The 6,000-nt window shown below is 42.9% G+C and overlaps 1 non-coding gene across 1 annotated transcript; it reads right to left on the minus strand.

The window, feature by feature from the left end:
• Positions 1-5,313: 5,313 nt before the first annotated feature.
• On the minus strand, positions 5,314-5,394 carry LOC118081633 (small nucleolar RNA R38). The gene has a single exon (XR_004692100.1). It is a non-coding gene; the product is annotated as a small nucleolar RNA R38 (small nucleolar RNA).
• Positions 5,395-6,000: the final 606 nt, after the last annotated feature.

The following is a 6,000-nucleotide window of genomic DNA, read 5'->3' on the forward strand; positions in this document are numbered from 1 at the left end:
AAAACAATTTGCTCATCATCATTACCGGCCTGTGCAGCCACAGGGGAATGTTGGGTGTTTGTGCATGTGGTTTGTTCAGGGTGGCACAGAGGCCCAACTGTTAGACCAGCACCCCATGTGAAGAGTTTATGCTCCAGAACCCCCCACAATGCTCAAGAGTTTTATGGCAGACAAGCAGATGCAGAAAAGGCCTCTGTGACCCTGAAGATACGACGTTGTAAAGCCGATCAACTTTGTTTTCAGGACAAACGTATTGAATATGAAGCTGTCTTTTATCAAGCCCAGGGTTGTGTGTTTTGACTGGCAACAACTCTCCAGAGTTCTCAAACACAGGACATTTGTCATGCTGCTCAGCCAAGGCCTTTCCTTCCAGTCAACAACGCAATAAAAGTGGCAGTAGAAAAATGGCGTTTTCTTTTGCTCCAATGACTTTAGTGTGGCAAGGAGGCCAGGCAGCTCCTCCATCCATGTCAAAATACTGGCCCAAGGAACATTCAGTTTTGTCTATCCTGTTCCCAGCTAAGCATACATTAGCTCTTTGCCTCTGATACCAGCTTCGGATTTTTGAATCTCTAACAGATTCAAGAAACTTTAAAACTAGATGACAGATAGTTCTCTCTTTGACTGGCATCTTTGGAATACCTTGTGGCTGCTGTAATAACCTCCAGAAGGGAATCGGTGTTGCAAAAGGCCCGCTTTCAGAAACCCTTCCATCTCAAATCAATGCCAGAGAAAGAAAATACTGAAAAATGTAGCCCAACAGCTGAATGCTAAGTCATGATGCTGAGGGAAGGATACAGCGGTCACACCTATCTCAAAAGAAATCACTCCTACTGAAGACAACTGTGAGGTGTCAAAGTGGGCAAGCCTCAGTGGATATTTATTTTCCCTCATAGCTGAATTTTCAGACAGGGATAACATCACATCACAGGCTTTTAGGAGGAGTGTGACAGACGAAAAAGCCAACATCAGGACTGATCCAAAAAAGCTGTAAGTCAGGCATCCCCAAACTGTGGCCCTCCAGATGTTTTGGCCTACAACACCCATGATCCCTAGCTAACAGGATCAGTGGTCAGGGAAGATGGGAATTGTAGTCCAAAACATCTGGAGGGCCGAAGTTTGGGGATGCCTGCTGTAAGTTCTTCAACTATTTTCCTGTGGTGGCTAAAATATATTCAATCTTTCTTCCAAGGAATTCAAGGCTACATACATGGCCTTTTTGTTCTCATAACAACCCTGTGAGGTGGGAAAGAGACTAAGTCCAAGGTAACCCAGGCAGTTTTGTGGCCAGGTTGAGGACCTGAAACTTTTGGTCATCCCAGTTCTAGTTTGGCACCTTGGCCATTACACCACGCCAATTCTGAAATATGCAAAGTTTAGGGAGTGATGAGTTGGTTCACTTGGTTTCTCAGCGACCGCCTGTTGAAATCATGAAATTATATCTTCCGCCTCCATTTAAGAGTTCAGGATTTTTCCATATTCTCCAAAGAATTAGAAAGGGTCTTAAATTGGAAACGTTTCTTTGGTGTTGGCTGATGGATGGATTTTGCCCCCTTGATGAGGATTTGATTGCTGTGTTTCAAAGAGATACTTTCCAGACTCTCCGGGAGTTTTCTCCTTGCCCGGTAGCATGGAGATTCCTCCATTTATGTGAGCTGCCGGACACAACCAATTATACACCAGGCCAGCACCCTCAAGGCCACCTCCCCTATTCTTTTCTTGGGTCTCATTGTAATCTGAATATGGAACAGTGTTTAAAATATGGAGGCCTCTGGCTTAATGTTGAGGTGTTAAATCAGGGTAACCTTTAAGCCCTTGCCATTTCTATCAAACAAGCAAGTCCTGCCCAGGATTTTTCAGTCATGTGTTGTTGTGGACAGAATGGTGGACTTTGACTAGTAAGACCCAAGTATAGGTAAATCTCTGCTAAAATGAAATTGCCCCAGAACTTTCGGAAGAAGGGTGGGATTATTTCCAACCACCTGCATTGCTTTAAATGTCACAAATAAGCACTTACACATGATTTTGAGGCCAAAACCTAAACCCCTTCCAGTCACAACTTCTCAGGCTGCACTGAAATGAGGGAGTCTGGTCCTTGGCAACTCACATCCCACTGACATGAAGGGATTAGCAAATTTGTCAGAAGCCAAACAAATGAATAAGCATTACCCTGAGCTCCTTACCCTGAGCAGCCGTTTCCAAACTGTACTTCTGAGTCCAGAGGCAAATGGTCTGCATCCTGTGGAGCCAAACATATCGATTTTATTTCTTCATTTTGCTTTCAAAACTTGCACACTGCTTTCAGACAATTTTCTTGAATAACAACTGAATCACAATCACCATGACAATTTATTATACAAAAGGAACAAGAGTCCAGTTTAGAGGGAAAGGGTATCATCTTGTTACTAGATAAAAAATATTATCTTGCCTTTGAGAGTTCATCTGTTCTGTGCAAAATAAGGACAATGCGGAATTAAATCAAGACCCACATTTAATTCTAGTGAATTCAGCAGCCTCATTTCATTCCTGGGATAAACCGGACATTTGGAAAACCAGACATTACAGCTCGTGGCACAAAGTTATTCTGTTCAACATCTGTTGGGGTGGTGTTGTAGACATGACTTCAGGTAACTGGGATTTCTGGCTTACTAAGGTTCACATAACAGGACATTTCAAAATCATATATTTCTTATTGCAATCTACTCACCCAATAAGCCCACTTCCATTTCTACAACATATTGCACAGGAATGCAGTGACACAAACAATCCATGGCAAGTCTTGGCCTTGCACACTTCTCCCTCCCTCTTCTTTTTGCAGCTGAAAGGAGGTCAGATGCATCTACTTTTAAACTAACCACAGTTCCCATTATGTTCAAAGTTGGGAAGGTGTGCTTCCTTTAAAAGAGATGGTGCAGATAACCACACAGCCACAAAAGACTGGGGGTGGGAGGGGAAGTGTGCAAACCCACAGCTCATCTTCACATGGGACAGCAGCAAGTCATAGATTACTGCTGTGTCTGAATCAGGCCTAAAGCTTGTCTTCCAAAACATATTTGAGCATTTAAAAAACAGCAGTACTCTGACAGTTAACCTACCATCTGCTTTCCCCAACTGGATTCATCACTGGCATGTCTGTCCAGTTCCAGATGAAAGTAGACGTGACTTTAAGCACATTTTTGCATCATGCGCCTGCAACTGTCAACATCTTTGTTTACAAAAACAACTGCAGGGCCATGGATGGTTAATGCTTTCCTCCAATGTCATTTTCCAAGTGAAAATTCCCCTCCCAACCCCCCTATACACAAAGCTATTATGTCAGAATTTTAAAAATATTTAAAGTTGGAGAAACAGTGCAAGGTGAAAAAGGTTAAACCTCTTTCCCAATCCTCATCTGGATTCCTCTGCAGCCCCTGGCTGCTTTGTCAACAAAAAGGAGTTGGCTGCCGCAAAAAAAACCCTGAATTTTTGTAAAAAGTGCTCTAAATCACGTTTAGTTTGACCCTCACTCTTCCCAAGGAATGACCCTAGATGATAATCTGCTAGCTGCAGCATACCAAACTGCTGCCATTGTGTTCATCTGCACGTGAGGAGCAGCATCAAATTACCACTATATTAGCGAATTCATTTACTTGCTTCAGAGCATTCAAACAATGTGGTCGAGCAGACAAAGCACACCTTCTTTTACAGGGGAAAAAAATCCCCTACTTTTTTTTGGGGTGCATACTTAACACTGCAAGAAACATGCAGCCCAGAAAGTATTTTACATGTCCTAGAGATGCTCCCAACTTTGCACAACCAGTATCATGCAGATGAAAGACAACTATTTCAACATGAAGCTATCTTACCGTATATTGAATCAGATCATCAGTACATCTAGCCCAGCATTGTTTACTCCAACTGGTGTTGGGCAGATTTTAGGGACATGCTGAATTTCTGAATGAACGCTATTGGCCATAGGAACATACTGAATTTCTGAATGACTACCACAATGCATCAAGGCAAGAGGGATGTGTTGCCTATGTAGTGATTTTCAGGGGCCAAAATGACCAAGCAGAAAACTACTGCCCTTCCAAATGGCCACAGCAAGGCATTGGGCAAAGGTTGTATGCTGCCCAATCACCTCCAGTCATTTCTACCCTTACCTGCAATCAAGAGTTCCAAATTGGTGATAGGTGTGTCAAAGTCTCCCACTCACCCCTACTTGACAATGCACTTGGTATTTTATGCAACCAAGGGTAGGAGAGATTTAACAAGATACATCCTATGCCAGTGACCATTTTGAAGGGCAATCTTTTGACATTTAAAGATGGTCCTCCACCCACCCCAAAATAATAAAAAATAGTCAGTGTGTAAACAACTAATCACATTTGATTAATTCATTCCAATTGCCATTCGTAAATTCACCATAACCCTATGGGAATCTGTGCATTCTAGTAGCCTTCCTCGTTTTAGCACATTGCGAGACTTTATTATTATTTCATTATTTATTAAACAATGTCCTTTTAAGTGGCTTGAACTTGGGACCTTCTGTGTGCAAAAGCACTAATTTGGATTCCACAATAGCAACATATCATATCACCCCTGGAGAACAGAAGGTTAAGGGGTGATATGATAGCCATGTTCAAATATATAAAAGGATGTCATATAGTGGAGGGAGAAAGGTTGTTTTCTGCTGCTCCAGAGAAGCGGACACGGAGCAATGGATTCAAACTACAAGAAAGAAGATTCCACCTAAACATTAGAAAGAACTTCCTGACAGTAAGAGCTGTTCGGCAGTGGAATTTGCTCCCAAGGAGTGTGGTGGAGTCTCCTTCTTTGGAGGTCTTTAAGCAGAGGCTTGACAGGCATATGTCAAGAATGCTTTGATGGTGTTTCCTGCTTGGCAGGGGGTTGGACTGGATGGCCCTTGTGGTCTCTTCCAACTCTACGATTCTATTCTAACAGTGTACACACTCTTCTGAGGAAGTCACATGCAGTAGTAGACAGAACTCAGACAAAGTCTCATATCGGATCAGTCAGGCTCATGGGATTTTATACCTGCAACCATAAAGAAGTGAATCAAGCAACCGACGAGACTGCAGGCACATGCTTACCATTGTGCATATGACTCAGATAACCACACAGTGGCTAACACAGGCTTCACTTCTTTTCAAGGGAAGTGGTCTCAGGTGTTTACATCTCAACACAAAGAAACTTTGTGTCTTCTTGACTGGTTTGCTTGAAAAGTCACATGCAGCCTGAGAACAGGAGAAATGCAAGGTTAGGGACAGCTGTACAATTCAGCTATTCTGCGGCTCTCAGATTTCTCTGGAGCTGAGCTTCAGAATTCACAACTCCACAATGAGAAAGATTTCCTTTTCAGACAGGGATAACTTTATATCATCACAAGCTCAGCTCTAGACAACTCTGGCAAAATGCAAATGGTAAAAGCAACTTCATTTCTCTTCCTAGTGGCGACATCTAGCGGACAACGCACAAAACCTACTTGGGGTGGGCATTTCAAAGGGTGGTAGGTATCCAGTGCTGGCCAGATACAGAGTAGACCCACAGAAAATAAGACACATGACTAAGTTGGCTCCATTCATTTCAGTGTGTCTACACTGTATCAGACCAGATTGTCTCCCCTTCTATACCCAATGGATCACTGCTCTCTGCAAATCCCATCTTATCAGGAGATCTGCTGCCATGGGCATTTAGTGTGGTGGCACCTTCTCTTTGAAATTCCCTTCACTTGAAAATTAGACAGGTGCCCTCTCTGTGGTTTTTTCACCACCTACTGGCTCCATCTGTTTTGAACAAGTTTTATCACTTGTTGCTTTCTCCCCTGAGCTCCTTTAGAAGGGAGGGCAGAATATTAATCTTGCAAATAAATCTTACAAATAAACCAAAAGGCTGCTTTTCCTCAGGGGTAATTTGTTGGGGACCACATATTGGCAATCAAAAACAAGCAAGCTGGAGCCAAGAGTTGGCAATCCCCTTCTCTCTCTGCATCCTCTTTTC

The sequence above is a fragment of the Zootoca vivipara genome, chromosome 2, assembly GCF_963506605.1.
Source record: "Zootoca vivipara chromosome 2, rZooViv1.1, whole genome shotgun sequence".
NCBI lineage: Eukaryota > Metazoa > Chordata > Lepidosauria > Squamata > Lacertidae > Zootoca > Zootoca vivipara.